The sequence below is a fragment of the Protopterus annectens genome, chromosome 3.part0 (genome assembly GCF_019279795.1).
Source record: "Protopterus annectens isolate FY-2018-M chromosome 3.part0, PAN1.0, whole genome shotgun sequence".
NCBI classification, from domain to species: domain Eukaryota; kingdom Metazoa; phylum Chordata; order Ceratodontiformes; family Protopteridae; genus Protopterus; species Protopterus annectens.
Genome location: NC_056731.1, coordinates 1,238,538,207 through 1,238,558,206, shown reverse-complemented (window position 1 = coordinate 1,238,558,206; position 20,000 = coordinate 1,238,538,207).

Here is a 20,000-nt window from a genome sequence, read left to right as displayed (position 1 = left end):
ATTGTTCTACAGAAAATGTTACTAGACTAATTGCTGACTAGTTGAGAATAACTGCTGATTTACAAAACATTTGAGAAAAACAACCTGGCCTTGGGGCTTATTCTAGCCCACTACAAACTTTCAGTACTCCAATTGTGCAGTTCTAATATATGTGTTACATTTTGCCTAGATTCAAGGTACATTTCTAGCTTAGGTACAAGTAATGCTGACTACGGTTTATACTTTCAAGCATCCATTGTGTTTTTTATCAAAGCTTCTAGCAGCTGTGTACTTTCTCATGGCATAAGCAGAAAATCAATAACTCTTTGTTAAGTCTCATGACACTAGTAGAAATGAAACACTTATTATTATTTTCATGACCTTAGCAGAAATCAGATGCTTCTTGTTAAGTTTCTAATAGCAGTGCAGATTCATGCAGTGTGAACAGAATAAATGTATTAACCCTTTTAAACCTCGAATGCACTAAGCATGCATATTACTAATACATATTTTTCTAACATTTCCCCCTTTTAATACTTTTATTCTACTTTCAAAATAAGCATAAACAGTTTTTTCTTCCCCTAACCTCTTCCTACTCAGGATTTACAGTTAAGAGAGTCATTCAGTTTAAACTTATGAAAGCATTTTAAATTTTTCAATAATTCTTCAAGTTCAGCACCTTGGTATAAGGTTTCTGAAACTGACATGTCTGTAAAGTCTTTAATCAGTCTTTTCTTGCAGAGGATGCAGCAGCACACACATACCACCAGCAGGATCATTCATACACAGTTGGCAATCAGGATGTTCATTAGGATACTGCCCCATCCCCCAAACAATCTCTGGAAAAAGTCCATCAATGGATTTGGTCCTGGCTTGGTCATAACCGACACCTGCTGAATTACCTCAAGGTGATTGTCTATCTCGTGTTTGTGGTCAGGAATATATGAACAGCACTCCTCCTGGATTAAAGTGCAAGTACCTCCTCTCACCACTAGGGTGAAGTCAAGAGCCATGCGGTTTTGAAGCACTACAGTTCTCATGGCAGTCAGTTCATCAGTTACCAATTCTAGAGCGGAAAAGGTTGCATTGCTCATTATTTTGAGAAGTTTAGACAGTTTTCTCAGTTCCCATATTGATTTTGTTGCTCCGTATGCTGGCAGTACACCTGTCCACGAGATGATGGTATCACCCAAGTCCATATGTGACAGTCCATTTTTCCCTAAGCCCACAGCATGATGGTTTTTCCAGCCTGCATTGATTTGCCCCACTGGGTTGACAGGCTTCTTGATTTCTCGTCGAACATTCCAAATTTTCCCCTGAGGTAAAACTGCTGTGTGTCGTATGACCGGAACCAGGTACCCCAAATAACAACTGCTGGACCAATTCTCAGGTAACCACTTATATGCTTTCCTACCACATACAAAGTAGCAATCTTCTACTTTGGTAGTAACTTTACTATGTCCTGGCTCTGGATGAAACATTTTTTTGTCAACTATAGTCAGTTGTTTATAGAGGTCAGCATTATGTTTTACTTCATCAGTTGTCCTATGCATCAGTTCAAAAAATGAATCATAGCTTGTGTTGCAGTAGGAACCTGTGTTGTCAGTTTTATTGTAGCATCTATAGGGAACAATCACATTGCAATTGCTCCAACCCACCTGAACTGTATCATTTTTGTAAAAATCCACAGTCCCCGTCTGTCAAACAGACAAGTGCAATGCTACTTTATCTTGTGATGTGACATCTGATGTATCATAGACTAAGTTTTCCCAGGTCTTGTTGGCTCCTAGGGGGACTGAAGTTAACAATAACCCCCCATATGCTGTTGGCAAAGCTGTGCAAATCCAGCAATTCGAAACATTGACGGTCTCAGCATACACATATTTGATTGCCTGGTAAGTGTTGAAGTTTGGGTGCCACTCTACGTGCAACTCTCCACGCTTATTCAGTTCAGTTTGTGTGGCTGGGAAAAGGAATGGCTACAACAAAAAGATTATTGTCACTAGTACAGTCAACAGGATGATTATGCAGTACTTCTGAGGAAACGGTTGTTCTGCATTCCTGTTTTCTCCGACTCTTCCGAGTAGGTGTATTTGGATTTTTCTGGATTCCATCATTTTTGCTTTTGACATGTGATCTTACCCTCTGCCCTAATAGGACCTTCAGCACCGATGGTTTCTTCACTGGGGTTGAGACAGATCAGTCCTATTGATCTGACCCCCCCCCTTTGTAGCCAGACTTTGTGCTGAGGGCCCCGATGGAGAGGTAAGATTTTTGTCCTGTTCAAAGTTCTTAACAAGTTTGCAGTGTGTCAGGTGGATGCGTGAAGCTTGCTCTGCTATCTTGACTGCAGTGGGTGTCAAAAGAAGCACCTGGTATGGACCTTCCCACCTTGGTGATGACCAATTCTTCTTCTTTATAATTTTTATCCACACCCAGTCTCCGGGTGTCACTGCCACTTCTGATGTCTCGGTTTGTTTTCTATCTGAAACAGAATTTGACTGCAACAGATGATTAGAATTCATTAACTTCCTCATATATTCAGCTAGTGTAAAATCAGCTTCCTGGTCTGAGGACATGAGAAGTTTCCACTGGGGTGTATAATAAGCCCTTCCAAATAGTTTTTCAAAAGGAGTCAATCCTTTTGCAGTCGGAACAGTTCTCATGCTCAACAGCGCCAGGGGAAAACAATACAGCCAATTCTTTCCTGTCTCATCTATTGACTTTCTCAATTTGTTTTTTAATATACCATTATGCCTTTCAACTAGCTCTGCAGATTGTGGATGGTATGCACAATGATTTTTTAAAGAAATACCAAAATGCTTACTTAACTGCTGTATGGTTTGGTTTACAAAGTGTGTACCATTGTCACTGTAGATCCTTTCCGGAATGCCGAATCTAGGGATGATTTCTTTGACAAGTACTTTTCCCACTGTGGCTGCATCTGGATTTTTGGTTGGAAAGGCTTCCACCCATCTGGAAAACATATCTACAATGACAAGACAATACTTCTTATTTTCACATTTGTTAAATTCTATGAAATTCATACAGATAGTGTGAAACGGATATGTTGGTGTAGGGAAACTCCCTTGCTTGGGCTTTAATGCCCCTTGTGCATGATGTTTGTTGCAAATCTGACACTTCAAACAACATTATTTAGAGTAGTTTGTAAATCCGTACATTGTGAACACCTGGTTCACCAGCTGTACCATCCCCCCTGTTGAGACATGGCACTGCCCATGGCTCAACAAAGCTGCATATCTAAACAAATTAGATGGTAGTATCGGTTTCCTTTCTTTAGAGATGTACAGCCCCTTTTCGAGAATCACTCCTAGTTTTACCCATCTTTGTTTTTCAGCTTGCGTAGTGAGTGTCTGCATTGTTTTTAACATTTCTAAATCTAAAATTTCAGAGGGTTGTAGTTCCTCATTTAAAAGAAATACTTTTGTAGCTGCTTGTTTTGCAGCTGTATCAGCTCTCGCACTACCTTTTGAAATCCTATCTTGTTGCTTGGTGTGAGCTGTGCATTTACAAATGGCTACTTTCTGAGGTAACTGAATAGATTCTAAAAGATCTAAAATAAACTATGCATGATTTATAGGTTTGCCAGTAGATGTTATCATTCCTCAGTTTTTCCACTGTTGCACAAAAACATGTACAGTAGAAAAAGCGTACTGGCTGTCAGTAAAAATGTTTACACATTTACCCTTTGCTAAGATACATGCCCGTGTCAAGGCAATCAATTCTGCTGCCTGTGCAGATAAGTTGTGTGGTAAAGGTTTTGCTTCTATAATCTCAGTATCAGAAACTACTGCATATCCTTCTAGGTTCTGTCCTGCAGGACCCCTTTTACATGAGCCATCCACATAGTATGTCACCTCAGCATCATCCAAGGGGACATCCGTGAGATCTTTTCTAGGTAGTGTTTTTTGCTCAATTACCTGCAGGCAGTGGTGCGTTGTGCCATCTGCAGGGGTCGGGAGCAGAGTAGAAGGGTTCAAAGTCGTGCATCACTCAATTATCATGTGAGGTTGGCTCAACAATATAGTCATACAGGAAAGATGCCTAGCAGGGGAAAGATATGCCACCTTTTCTTGTAGTAAAATAATCGCGACTGCATGAGGCACTCTCAAAGTGAGAGGGTGGAATAAGACTACTGAGGCCGAAGCCTGTACTGCCATTGCAGCTGCAACTACTGCTTGTACGCAGTGGGGTAAGAACCGTGCCACTGGGTCTAGTTGTGATGAATAGTAAGCAATGGGGCGTTGCTTATCCCCATGCTGTTGTGTTAACACTGATGTCATATAACCTTGCTTACAATCTACAGTTTGGAAAAAACGTTTATGGTAGTTTGGCAATCCTAGAACTAATAAGGACGCTATTAACTGTTTCAGTTTGCAGAAATCAGATTCTGCCTCTGGTGTCCATTGTAACAAATCCTGTGCTGCCATAGGCTTCTTATATATAAGGTCAGTTAGCGGTGCAGTTTCCAAAGCATAGTTTGGAATCCAGCTCCGGCAAAAATTTGTTGTACCCAGGAAGGACATCATTTCCTTCTTGGTAGTGGGTTTTGGTGCTTGCAAAATTGCTACTTTTCTGTCCTCATCTAATGTTCTGCCTTCTTTGGATATTACATATCCCAGGTATTTGACTTGTTTTTTCCAAAGCTGCAGTTTATTTTTATTTACCTTATGTCCTTCAGTGGCTAAAAATCGTAATAGCGCTATGGTATCTTCTCTACAATCTTGCTGGGTGGGGGCCGCCAGCAAGATGTCATCAACATAAAGTAAAATCTGACTGCCTCTTGGTAGGGTGAATCCCGTCAAGTTGCTTGCCATTTCTTGTGAGAATATTGTTGGACTTTCACAATATCCCTGTGGTAGTTGCGTATATGTATACCTTTTCCCCTGAAATGTGAATGCAAACCAATACTGGCTGTCAGGGTGTATTGGTATCGAAAAGAACGCATTGCTGATGTCTACCACAGAAAAATACTTCTGTTGAGGTTTTAAATCATTCAACAGGGTGTGTGGGTCTGGCACAGTAGGTGTCCTTGGTATTACTGCATCATTTACAGCTTGTAAATCTTGGACCATACGCCATTCTCCATTTGCTTTTTTAACTGGAAATAAGGGTGTGTTACATGGTGAATCGAGAGATTCTACTAGTATCCCTCCTTTAAGTAAGGCTGCTAGAATAGGCTTTATCCCTGCCTCTGCATCTTTTCTTAAGGGATACTGTCTTTTTTGTGGTCTAAATGCTGACTTTGGCGTGATAGTTACTGGTCCCACTGTACGAATAAGTCTTACATCTGATTTTCCTGTTGACCAGAGAGTCTCTGGTATATTTTGTAAGGCATTCTCTTCCTCCTTTAATAGGAGTGCTAATCAGCTGTCCTTGGTAGACTGCAAGTGCACGGCTGGGTGGGTCTGAGTTATCCAATTCAACTTCTGTATTTGTATTCCCTGTTCTGACAGTTCTAATTCTGTCTGTTTCTCCCATCTCGTGACTTTTTCTCCTTGGTCTGCCCATTCTATATTTTTATTCTTGGTTAAGCTAACATGTGGTAATCGATTAGATTTATAAAGTGTAAAGAACTCCTGGGGCAATGAACAGCTGGCTACACTGTTCCCTTTTGTGTCCCAGTACAAGTTACGTAATATCAATCTGTTTGCATGATTATTAAACAATTCTTGCTCATATTCCTTATCAGGTCCTGGTGTGTTACAATAATACAGGGTACAGTGCAACAGGTGTTGCTTATCAATGTCAAGGGAGGGGAACTTGCTGATGGCCACATTCATTAATTCTTTGGTCACAGTCCCTGGACCAGTTGTAACCAAGTCCTGGCTGTACCAATAAAACATTTCACCCTCCGATTGCACTGCAATGGTATCAATTTGTCACTGTGCTTCCATACCCTGCTTGGTTGGGACTACTGCTATACCAAATAGTTGCATAAGGTCTCTGCCCAAGAGGTTTACTGGGCATTTTGCAGAAACAACAATTTTGCTTTTCTGAGTCAATCCTGAAACTGGATCAGTTATTGCAATATTACGGGAGAGGGGCTCCCGATACCGCTGTCCATTAGCTGCTTTTACCAGTATGTAATAAGGTGACTCCGTGTTTTCTGGCAGTTTGGAGGGATGTATCAGGGTTCGTGATGCCCCTGAGTCACACAAGAATTTGACTCCCCTCCCTTCTGCCAAGAGTGTAACTTCTGGTTTTGTGTATGCTAAATAGAGCTCCAGACTCAATAAAGCTAGGTTTAATATTTCATCTTCTTCATTGTCACTTACTTCCTGCACTTCCTCTACTCCCTCTATCACATTCTCATTTGTCCCTTCTTCACTAGCCCCTTCTAGTGATTCCTGACTACCATATAGTCAGTCCTCACCCTCCTTGTCTTCCGTTGTTGCCTTCTTGTTTTTCCTGCAATACTCTGCCAAGTGTCCCTTTTTACTGCATTTAAAACATTCACCCCTTTTCTTTCGCCCTTCATAGTCCTCTGATCGTTGATCAGATTGTTTGTTTCCCTGTGCATTTTTCTTGCCCTTTTTCCCAGAATGTACTACATAAACTTCTGCTCCATCTTCTACAGAAAAAACTTGAGCTTTCTTTTTCTTTTTGCTATTAAAAAGCCTTTCGGCATGCCTAGCATATTCAAGTAATGACTGTAACCTGCTTGTACGATAGTCTACCATGTGTTTTGTAATAAAACTGCTTATAGGTGCAATACTGCCCTTTAAAAATGCAATCTTTAACTGCTGTTCATATGGGGAATCTTGTATTTGATCTTCAAGAACCTGCATTCCACAGTGGTTATTAAAACATTCTAATAGTCTGGCATAATACCGATCAATTGTTTCACCTTCTTGTTGGATGCATTGACTAATGCAAGTCCAGTCTGCCCTAGGCTTCCATTTTTCAGAGATGCGGTCTGTAAGACCTTTTACTCTGTTGTCTAATTCTGTGCTGCTATGTGGGAGGGGTCTTTGTGCAGTGTCACGGGGATTCCAGTTGCCACTAATCATGTGCCAATCTGGCCCCACAATTTATCTAACTACTTTTTCTACCTCTTCTCTGTTTAGGATATAACTCAGCCTCATTCCTTGTAAATCTTCTGAGAATTTTCTAAAATTAACTTTTGGATGGGGAATTCCCTCAGTGGCTTTCCGGATATCTTCCGGAGTCCAAGGTCTATACACTAAAATAGTTGGGTCCTGATTGTCCTGACCTGCCTGAGGGTTGGGTACTTCTATATGTGGACATATTTCTTCTCCTTCACTTATAGATCATGAATTCTTAACCATTTGCCATAACTCGATGTCTTCATTTGAGTTACCTGCCTTTGTTCGAGACCTGGTCTTGATGGGATCTCTAATATACGGTTTTATTTTTATAATGCCTCTTTCTTCAGTGACCACAGGATATCGTGGGGGTGGACTAACCTTTTCACCCGCTTCATATTCCGGTAAGGGAGGCGGAGGTGCTGATGTTATTACTAAGTTATTGTCCTCCTTATCTAAAAACATTGTTTTTGAATTGTTGTTCTTTTGTTCCCTACGGTTTACTTCCTCAATCCACCTGTGTGCCTGAGGAATTCCTAATTTACGTTGCTTTTTTACCCGTCCTTTGGAATCGGTTTTGAGCTGTTTGACAAGTTTGATAAGCGAGGATTTTTCTAATTTTCCATCTAATTCATATTTATTAACCCATTTTGAATAATATTTAATATTGTCGGCGCGCTGCAACTGCATGTATTTTGCGTCTTCTGTTAACGGCGGATTTTGGGGTCTTTTTGTGCAATTATTACCCGTTTTGTTCTACCCTTTGATTGTTACGTAACTTCTCTTATTTTTAATGTGGTACCACGGATTTTGTTATAGTCTCTTCAGAATGACTGTCTACTTATTCTGTTTCTCCTGATCTATGACAAGACAGTAATCTTTTCTGTCCCTGACTTGTAAGAAAAATACAGTCCTGACAAAAACAATACAAATCTGGTCCCTGATCTAAAACAGAAAACAGAGAAAAGTAGATTCACCTTACTTGAGCCTACGTGATTGATCACCTGATTCGCGGAGACCCGTCCTTCAGTCGCAGATCAGAAAGTGGCTGCCCTCTTTTGAATGACAATTCAGTCGGAGGGCATTTCAAATAAGAAGAACCGATTTGGTTTCTTCCCCGTACGGTTTCAACCACCTGGCCCATCTCATCCGAGGTGACGAGAGGGTTCCGGTCCAAAGGGCCAATCTGTCAAAGGAAAAAACTTCAAAGACCAGTTCACGTAAGGTTCAAGCAAGGCACCCTTTATTAACTTGCAGCAAGGAGACAAAGCATGCTGGCATAATTGTTTGAACATTAATAATTAGTATGGCATTTTTATACAGTTCTTTCCATGTCACACAGAAATGTTACTTCTATTGCTGACGTAGTTAGACACAGCTTTCTGTATTGTTCTACAGAAAATGTTACTAGTCTAATTGCTGACTAGTTGAGAATAACTGCTGATTTACAAAACATTTGAGAAAAACAACCTGGCCTTGGGGCTTATTTTAGCCCACCACAAACTTTCAGTTCTTCAGTTGTGCAGTTCTAATGTATGTGTTACATTTTGCCTAGATTCAAGGTACATTTCTAGCTTAGGTACAAGTAATGCTGACTACAGTTTATACTTTCAAGCATCCATTGTGTTTTTTATCAAAGCTTCTAGCAGCTGTGTACTTTCTCATGGCATAAGCAGAAAATCAATAGCTCTTTGTTAAGTCTCATGACACTTGTAGAAATTAAACACTTCTTATTATTTTCATGACCTTAGCAGAAATCAAATGCTTCTTGTTAAGTTTCTAATAGCTGTGCAGATTCATGCAGTGTGAACAGAATAAATGTATTAACCCTTTTAAACCTCGAATGCACTAAGCATGCATATTACTAATACATATTTTTCTAACAGAAACCATAAGTTGCATGTTTTTTTTGCTTATTTATACTATTTACTGCACTTTTTTTATTTCCTGCTGCCTACTTTTATATAGTATTTATTTACTGTATACTAAATTACATTGTTTTACTGCAATTGTCTGCTTTATTGTGCTTGTTAAATTGAATTTTAACAGTTTTCACTTTTTACAAAGCTTTGTTGTTAGTTTCACTGTTTGTTAAGTATTTACTGGTATTTTTCACTGTTTTTAAGCTATCTGTTCTCCTTGTTCTGTTTGTTTCCACCAAGCAGTATTTAAATAACTGATCTGTTAACAGCTTAAAACATTATTTAGAGCCTCATTGCTAACTTTCTGCTGTTTTAATTTTTTTTAGTGTCTCACTGCTATTTTACTGCCATTTTAAACATTCTCTAGTGTTTCTTACTGAAACTAGGGTAGCTAGTAGCTGTAGTATAGTCCAGGTGCAGGCTTGCTGCTTTTGGAACTGTTTGTAGTAGTTTGTTCTGAGCACATTTTCCAGGCCATTTTGGATTGGAAGGGACCTATCTGTACTTTTGTGAGAGAAATGTGCTGATTGTGAACTGTCTGGTAAAGGGAGGACAGTCTAGGACTTGGGATACGCATCCTCATTGGTCCTTTTAAATCTTTTTACATTTTTTTTCAAGTTTTTAGCTTCTGGTATTTAGAGTGTATTAGTAAGAAAATAATTCCCAAGGGTTTGCACCAATGGCGATATCCTGCTGGATTGGTCAACAATTCAGTATATCACCAAGAACTGTTGGCCCTATTTGATAAACAGGGTTTGGAATTTTTAGCATCACTAATAAATTATTATAGCTCTGAAATAAACAGCTTGCAGGAAGACCTGATACAACTCGAGTCGTTTTTGCAACAGCATTCTGACTTTATCCGATACAAGTATGATTATTTAAGAATTTTGTCTAGTATTGATGCGTCCATCTCTTAGTTGCTCTTGAACAAGAAATGAAAAATTGACAGGGATATCAAAGACTATGGTAATAAAAAGGCTTACCCTTCTCCTGCTTTAGGACAAACTGGACCTTGGGGGAATAGCGAGGCTCCTGTTGACCCCCCTCTGGCTGTTCAAGAGGATTCTTTCAACCAAGAGCGGGCGCCTGTTCGCAGGAGCGAACGTATTAGGAGCCATGTTAACAATGCAAATGTTAACAACGTGCATTTTAATAACCAAAATCAAACTGAACAATCCCCAAATGAAGATGAAAACAACCAGGGTTTTTCCAGGGTCAGGAACAGGTCGAACCACAGGTCAAACCACAACAATACTACGACGAACAACAGGGGGCGAACACAGAGGAGGAAAAGAGGGAACCGACACAGGAGATGACCCCTATTGTAACAAGGGGACCCAATGTTCTTATAAGTAAACAAGGGGACTTCAAGATCTATAATTACACGGTGTTAACGGTGGAACAAGCATTGATAGACTTTTTTTCTAAAGGACTTTCATTTGTTCCTGACAAAAAATGTAAACTTGTTAACACAATTATAGACTTGAAGTTATTTGTGCATAAATTAAATCTCGCCTTTAGTTTAGGTAATACACCCACATTACTTAACACCTATAAGGTATCGAGCATCTTTAATCCCCCATTACATGGTGTCTTAAGTATTTTTGAAAAACTCTGCGAGATAGATTTAAGGACAATGTTGAATCCACATGAGTCTTTTAGATCAATGAAAAGCAATATTTCTAAGAACGAGTTAGATTTTATTTCCCTCCTTAATAAATGTAAGATAAGGGTTATGATGCCAGACAAGGGAGGGGGTCTTGTTTTCATGGATGAATATTTTTATGATAGAAAGATGTTTGAACACCTACAATCAGGAACTTATTTGAAGTCAAGCCTTAATGAGTTACACTCAGCCTACAGAAAAATTAGAGGAGTGTTAGATGATTTGTTCCTGGAAGGTAGTGTTGATTGTGACATTTATCATTATTTGACAATGCCAGCCCCCAGAATTCCAACTTTGTTTGGCACCCCGAAAATTCACAAGGACTTGATTGATCCCCCTTTCAGACCAATTGTGGATGGAAGGGGATATATAACTTATGCGTGTGCCAAATTTGTGGATGGTATTCTTAAACCCTTATTAATGGATGAGGCACAAATTTGTAAAGATTCCTGGGGTTTTTTGGAACAAATTAATAAGATTGAATATGATCCCAGCTTTACTTTTCTTGTCATGGATATTAAAGATTTGTACATGGTAATCCCTCATCAGTTGGGAATAGAGTGGACAAAAAATTTTATGTTGCTTAAAAAGGCAACTAATGACCAAATGTACCAGGTAGAAACTCTTTTGGACTTGGTGTTATCAAACAACTTTTTGGTGTTTAAAGATCAGTTTTTCCTTCAAAAGACGGGGATAGCCATGGGGTCTCCTTGCGGGTGCAGTTTTGCAAATAGTGTCTTGGCATACTGGGAATGACAATTGTTGTTCCAAAATGAGATGTATCAGCGGAATGTCACTTGGTATATTTGATACCAAGATGACATGTGTTTTTTATGGAAAGGGCCACTAGAAGAGGTACCTGAATTTATTGTCAGCATCTCAAAAATGACCAATTTTCTTCAATTCACTTATACTGTTGGGGTAGATGAGATCAACTTTTTAGATGTTAAATTAAGCAAGGATAGGACCAATAACAAATTTAAATCTATGATCTACAGAAAACCCACTTATTCCAACTCTTATCTCCATTTCTCCAGTAGCCACCCCTTTCACCAAAAGAGAAGTGTGGTGAAAGGGCAGTTTGTCAGAGCGGCAAGAATGGTCTCTGAAAAACAGGAGTTTATTAGTGAATGTGTAAATTTATGTGAAATGTTTTCTAAAAGAGGATACCCAGATACTTTAGTAAAAGACATAATGCATGAAGTTCAGGTCAAAAGAGAAACAGGGCATTTTAGGCCCCTATTGGAAGGGGGAACATTACAAGTAAAACCAAAGGTCAATACAGGTAATATGTCCCCCATCAATTTTCTTTTCACATATTGTACAGATTTTGATATAATTAGGGGCATTATTTCTAAGAATTGGAACATTCTTTTGGAAGATCAGGCATTGGTTAAAGTAGTGGGACAACATCCAACATTCACATATAGACGAGGGGTGAATTTAAAGAACCTTGTTGAAAAGACTACAGTTAGAACTAGAGTGAATGGTGTGGGCATGGTTAAATGCGGCATGTGCCCCCAGTGTAAATACATTTTACCTGGTAATAAAATTAACATTAATCTTAAAACCTATTTTATTAATGATAAGTATAACTGTGAAACTAAGGGGGTAGTGTATGTGGCTTTGTGTAAGAAATGTCCCTCCTTCTATATTGGCAAAACAGAAAGGTCACTAAAGAAAAGAATTTATGAACATCTGTATGCCATAGGGAGAAAGGACTTAACGAATGCACTTGCAAAGCACACTTGTGAACATCCTGAACATTCCTTTTTGTTCACAGTGGTTCCCAGGTTAAAACTAATATTAGGGGTGGCCCATGGCAGTTACAGCTGGAAGAACAAGAGGTTCTCTGGCAAATTACAACATTTGCACATTTACCCCCAGGTTTAAATGAGTATGCATCTATAAAATGCATTCTCAAATTAAAAGCACTGAAGAGATGAGTTTATTACCACATTTATATTTACATTTATATTATGAGCTGTGAGATATATATTTATGTACATATAATTATGGTAATATTAATTTTTGGTTTCTTTTCTCAAGTTATAAAATGGTAGTATTAAGTGACCTATTCATTGGCTATACAGGACATTATATATTTATATTTACATATTCCTAGGTGTTCCATATGTTACCTAGGTTTCTTTTCTTTTCTTCTTTAATTAATTCTTTATTAGAAGTTTTTATAAGATGTTTATATTGAAAATACATTTTGTATTTTTTAACAAAATAGTTAGCAGATATGTAATTACTGTTTGCATCATAAGGTTTTAGCCCTTTAAAATCTGGGCTTGAAGTTAACCAAGTAATTAACTAGATAATCAATTTATTTTAATTGTTTTAATTGGTACATGCATCTTATACATAAGGTCTTACTGTGTGTATTTTATTTATTTTTCTAGTCTGAAGAAGGCTGAGGAATATCCTTAGCCGAAAGCGCTTACTTTAAATAAACAGCCCGTGCTTTTGCTGAACTTGTCCGCTTCCATCTAACCTATTCTAGCCCTAACTCCCTAGAGCAAAAGTTCCTTAACTTTGTTAATTCAAATGCCCTGGAACAAATTGTCCATAACCCAACAAGGGGAACAAACATTCTGGATCTGGTTCTCACCAACATCTTAAACAGATGCACTGTTGCAACTGTTGAACCCTCATTAGTTAAAACTGACCGGAAATCAGTCATCTTTGAGCTGGCACTAACAACAGAACTCACAAAGGGTGAAATCAAACTAAAAAACTTCACCAAGGTACACTATACCCTCCTAAGTGAAGGTGTAAATGCATTCAAAGCCCCACCCCAAAGCTGGAAGTGGTAACTATGGTGAAGCTTGCAGTAAAGCCCTGCACAATCACTTGCATAAGTGTATAAGCTCCCCATATCAGAAAGAATCAAAGCCAAAACCACAAGTAAAACAAGCTGCCATGGTGGACATCCAGCATAGAAAAAGTTTACAATAAATGCAAAAATTTGCTGTCCAAGAAAACAAAGGCAATGTCCAAACAATGGAAAAACAGCCTCCTCAGCCCCAACAGGCAAATAAGACAACTTGCCAAATCCTCCAAGGGCTCTTTTGAGATAAACTTAGCAAGTACTGCCATGGATAACCATAAGGCCTTTTACAGCTACATACATAACCTAAAGGGTAGGACCCTCCGAAATTACAACAAACCTTCCTGCAAACTCCCCCCTCCACCCTACATATCTGAAGAACAGGTCCTCAAAGCTTTGTCCAAGGCAAAAAACCCAGCCTCTATGGAACCAAACAACATCTCAGACTGTCTTCTAAACAGGCTAAAACATGAATTAGCATCATCACTAAGTACCCTTTTTAATCATAACCTAACCACAGACTTTGTTGCTGCGGAATGGGGAACAATAACAATTATTCCCCTCCGCAAAGGTGGCCTAGCAACAGATCAGGAGAATTACAGACCCATAAGCCTGACCAGCCTCATCTTTGAGGCCATGGAACTTATCATTATGGACCTCATAAATAAAGACATAGGTGACCTCCAAACCCTGTATCCTACCCAATTCAGCTTCGTGAAGGGCAGATCCTGTCTGTTAAATCTGGTGGATTTCTTTGAAAATGTGACCAAGGCCATTGATGAGGGCAAATCTGTGCACACAACATACCTCGACCTGGCAAAAGCTTTGGACACAACCCACATTCAGGTATTACCGATAAACATAGCAAAGTGAATGTAAACCCCTTTGTTGTAAGATGGGCTGGCAATTGGCTCACAAACCAAACACTATCAAAGTGAGTGACTGCACATCAACCAGCAGACCTGTTAGTAGTGGGGTGCCACAGGGGTCAGTGCTGGTCCCCCTATTGTTTGGTATATACTTCTCAGAAACTCAGGTCAAAACTAAGGAGTTCTAGCTGACCAGGTTTGCAGACGACTGCAAACTAGGCACAGTCACTGAATCCCCAAATGATGTCAGTATACTCCAGGAGGGGTCCAGGCAGAACAATGACTGATGCATTAGTCACAGTCTCATACTGAATGCAAAAAAAAAATGCACCATCATTCCCTTTGGTACAATGTTCCCTCACACTATCAAATCAACAACAATACCCTAAGTACCCATGAAGTGGTAATGGTCCTGGGATCACAAGTTAACTGTGACCTTAACTTTGACCACCATTTGTCTACTGTAGTAAGAAAAGCTTTCTATGCAGCACACATGATTATTAAAGGCATTGCCTCAAGAGCAAAAGAAGTTATAACCCCCCCCCCAGACTCAGTACTTATCTGGCCCATAATTGAGTATAATACCCAATTTGGCATGTACCATACTAAGCACCTGCAGCAATTAGCGAGATCACAGGTTTCTAACAAAGAAGATCAAGGGGCACCAGCATGTGCTTTACACAGACTGACTAAAGTCCCTGTCACTATACTCCATATCATATAGGTTTCTTAGGGGAGGCTTATGCCTGGCCTACAAAGCAATCCGAAACCCAAACCTAATGAACTTGCTGCCTATCTATAAATCAAACAGGAGAAGGGGTACCCATTCCAGGGACCTAAATATGGCATGCTACTTAAATAGGACATATTTAGGGCTCTGGAATGGGTAGCATGCCGTATTTAGGTCCCTGGAATGGGTAGCCCTAGTCCTAAACAGAGAGAATCAGACAGGATTAAGCATTTTTGTATTGACCATCCAACTCATCAGCACTGTCTTGCTCTATATGTATGTTTATCTTATACTTGTGTTTTCTCTTAGAAATAGCTAGAAGCTAGAAAAATTAGACTAAGTGTTTTTCTGTGATATCAGAGCTGTAATACTGAATTATTTTAAGTATTTCTCTGTGATCTCTGAACTCTTGACTAGCACTGTGTAGTAAAAAGTATTGTCTTGTGTTTTGACTATTTGTTATTAAATATCTTTAAACTCTTTCAACTGTGGCTGTTTTTGTAGAGATAATTTAAGCTCTTTAGAGTACTTACATGCCTTTGGTAAAATTGTACAAAGCCACTCCAATAGCTTTAGCCATGGGATATACTACCAACTGGATAATAATATTGCACAGTAATAATTGGACACCCTTTTAAGGGCCTTTGAGTAGCTGATAAATATTAGTGTGTAGTGGCAGCTGGTACTACCGTATAGTCTGGGAAAAAGGGGCACAGCTGGAGAACCTGTGCCAGCCTTTCCCAGGAGTGTCTGTATGGTTGTATAAACTCTTCTCAAAGTGTGTGTGTGTGCGTGTGTGTGTGTGTGTGTGTGTGTGTGTGTGTGTGTGTGTGTGTGTGTGTGTGTGTGTGTGTGTGTGTGTGTGTGTGTGTGTGTGTGTGTGTGTGTGTGTGTGTGTGTGTGTGTGTGTGTGTGTGTGTGTGTGTGCGTGTGTGTGATCTACTTGGACAGGGACACAAAGCACTGGTTGGACAGAGAGGGTGCCGGAGGTTTTAGCTTGACCACTAGGCTGAGATCAGACCCTATAGCTGTGCCAGTGGGGAGTCTTATTGGGGACCTGGAGAGCAAGGTAGCAACCAGCCCCGGACTGACTGTGATCTCTGTGTGCTCTTAAGGGAAATTGCACTTTACTGTGTGTATTTGTTATCCTTTCCTCCTATATGAGATGCCCTCACTGGTGTTAGTGGTGAGGGCTGAGACTCCATGACTGCTGGGCCAGGGCACGGGTGTCACATATTAATTGTTTTGCAGTGGTAGGATATCCACGCCATGTATTAATTGGTTGGAAAATACTAATTGGCTTGTAGTGGTGTAGGTAGAGTGAATTCCTGTAGCTTGTGTACAGTGTGCTCTGAAGATGTTTTGTACACTAAATCAGCCATGCAGTGAATACTCAGACTTCAGATCACAATTGTTTTATTTCTTTTGTTAGCTTAGTTAGTCAGGGTGAGCAGGCAACATGTCAGCAGAGGAGTATGGAAAGCTGACAAGGAGCCAGCTGGCAGAGATGTGCCAGGCTAGGGGACTGGTGGATGGAAACCTGACTAAGGCAGACCTGATTGCAGCCTTGGTTACAGCTGCATCAGAAAACAGCAACCAGGAGGACAATCAGATTGGCAGTGGAGATATAATACCCTCGGAGAATGGACAGCTCAACCTTTCTGCAAAAGGACTTAAAAATCCATCTAGAGCTAAAGATACTTGAGGTGGAGGCCAGGCATTTGGAGATAGAAGCAGCTGAGAGACTGAGGAGTCTACAGGCTGAGGAGAATGAGAAACTGCTACGCCTGGAAGCCGAGGAAAAGGAGTGGCAGAGGAAGCATGAGAGGGAAATGCTGACTCTTTTCCAGAGTCATGTAGGTAATGGGGAAGGGAGTAACTGAACCCCAGAAGTACAAAAGGTCAGTCATTTTTTTCTGCAGTTTAAAAAACGGGATATTTTTGATAGTTTCATTCATATGTTTGAGAGGGTAGGCAAACAGCATGGTGTTGACCAAAGACTCTGGGTATGATTCCTGACCCCCTTACTCCATGGTAAATCTATAACTGTTTTGTCAAAAATGTCTGACATTGCATGTTTTGATTATACTACTGTTAAAAATCACTTGTTAGAATTGTTTAAGCTAGCACCTGAAACGTATAGGAAAATGCTCCGTGAGCACAGACACAAGGCAGATGAAAGTGTCTGTGAATATGTTGCTGAACTGAGCACTTATTTCCATAGGTGGGTGAGTGGATATCAGGTCACCACTTTTGAAGGGCTGGCAGACCTTTTGGTGAGGGAATAAGCCCTTAGCACTTTGCCTGAGGGCATGAGGATTTGGTTAGCTGATAGACAATGTGCCACTTCATATGAGTTGGGAAACAAGGGAGACCTATACCTGGAAAGCAGGGCAGCCATGTACAGGAAAGGGACCCCCAGTACTACTCATGGGTCTAAAGGAACCCATGGTGGGCAGCACCGACTGCCCCAACAGTATCTGCCAGTAGCAGGGGAAGCCACTAGACCCGGTACACATCCAGGAGCTAGGGTTAAATGTTTTGAATGTAACCAGTGGGGCCATGTGGCATACAGGTGTCCACAGAGGCAAGGTGGGGAACAAAAGGTGAGGAGCCAGTAAGTGGGAAAGACAAAATGCCAATAGTAGGTTGTCTTGACACAACAAAGGTACCAAACTACCATCCTGCAGATGTCCTGATAGGGAAGGATTTGGATGAGGCAGTACCATGTGTTTGTGCAGTTACACCCAGTCAGGCTACGAGACAAGCATGTTGGTCTGGTAGCCTGGGGAGACCCAGACAGACTGCATACTTGCAGCCAGGACTGGTGAGGTGGTTACTTCAGTGAGAGAGCTACCCTGTAGCAGTGAGACTGTAGGTGAGCCACAGCTGCTTGGAGGTACTGATGGTCCCTTGGACAGTGTGACTGCAAAGGTAGAGGTGAGTAATAGCACCCAGGCTGACAGTGAGGCACAACTGTCAGAGGATGCCAGACGTCCTGTGGAAGGGGAGCTGGGAAGTGTTACAAGGAGAGAGTTGAGACAGGCTCAGCTCTGAGACCCTACATTGCAAGGCCTGAGGCAGGTAGCTAGGGAGGCAACTGATTCTCAAGGAAAGGGGGAATCTGTATACTGGGACAAAGGGTTACTATACAGAGAGTGGTCCCTTGAGGGAGGGCTAGAAGGTGAGAGAGTACAGCAGTTGGTAGTGCCTAGAGCCTACCATTCGCGCTTCTAGCCATAGCCCATGATATTCCCTTTGCAGGTCATATGGGCATAAAATGTAGAAAGAGGCATATTATGGAGAACTTCTAGTGGACTGAAATTTCCAGGGATGTAACAGGGTACTGCAGGACCTGTGAGCAGAGCAAAAAGGTAGGCAAGGCAGGAGACAAGGTGAGAGCTCCTTTGTTACCTTTGCCTGTGATTGAGGAGCTATTTCAGAGGGTAGCTATTGGTATTGTGGGTCCTCTGAGTACCCCAGGTTCCACAGGGAAAAAGTATATACTAGTGGTAGTGGATTATGCTACAAGATACCCTGAGGCAGTGGCTTTGTCCTCCATTGAGGCAGAGCAGGTGACAAATGCTTTGTTAGAGATTTTCAGCAGGGTAGGTTCCCCAAAGAAATACTGACTGGCAGAGGTGCCAATTTTATGTCAGACCTCCTGGCTTTGGAAGTCCTGTGGGTTGAAGCACATGAAGACCACCCCCTACCATCCCCAGACTAATGGTCTTGTTGAGAGGTTAAACTCTACAATCAAGTCCATGCTACAGGCATTTGTGGATCAGTTGAAGAGGGAGTGGGACAAATATTTGCCCCACCTGTTGTTTGCTTACAGAGAGAGTTCCCCAGGAATCCACAGGTTTTTCACCGTTTGAGTTGCTGTATGGGCATAGGGTGAGGGAACTCTAGATTTAATTCAAGATGACTGGGAAGGTGAGTATGAGTCTCACAAGCAGTCTGTTGTGGCATACATCCTGAACCTCAAGACAAGGCTGAGGGAGCTCATGGGGCTTGGCCCAGGAGAAACTGGCAGAAGCCAAACAACAGAAAAAGGTGTGGTATGACAGGAATGCTCAAGCTAGAGAGTATGCTGTGGGGCCGCAGGTAATGGTTCTCATTCCTGTCAGACACAACAAGCTGCAAGCAGCTTGGGAAGGACCCTACAAGGTGGTAAGAAAGGTAAGTGATGTTAACTACATGGTGGAACTGCTAAGCAGAAGGCAGAGGCACACATTGTACCATGTTAACATGATGAAACCTTCCCATGATGGGGGGCCTTTGTGCTGAGTATTTGCAGTGGATTGCAGGAGGAGTATGAGGGAGATCTGGTAACTAACCTCCTCAGTAAGGCTCGGGTTGACACCTCAGTGGAAGGAGTAGCAATGTCACAGCAGCTATATCCTACCCAGGTTCGATAAATCTGAGCAGTGTTGCAGGAATTTGTTGAGGACATGTTCACTGGGAATCCAGGGTGAACCCACCTGAGGCAGCATCAGGTGGATTCAGGACCCCAAAGGCCTATTAGGCAGGCCCCTTATAGAGTGCCTGAGAGAGTCAAACAGACTCTGAGGGAGGAGGTACAGAAGATGTTGGAACTAGGGGTGATTCAAGAGTCCAACAGTCTCTGGGCCTCCCTAGTGGTGATGGTGCCAAAGAAGGATGGCAGCCCTAGGTTCAGTGTGAACTACAGGAAATTAAATAGTCACACAGAGTCATATGCTTACCTCATGCCTAGGACAGATGAGGCCCTAGAACAGCTGGGTGGGGTAAGTATCTTACAACCATTGATCTTACCAAGGGTTACTGTCAGGTGCCCTTGACTCCCAGTGCTATAGAGAAGTCAGCCTTTGTGACTCCTTTTGTCTTGTATGAGTTCATAAAGATGCTCATTGGGATGAAGAATGCCCCAGCAAATTTCCAGA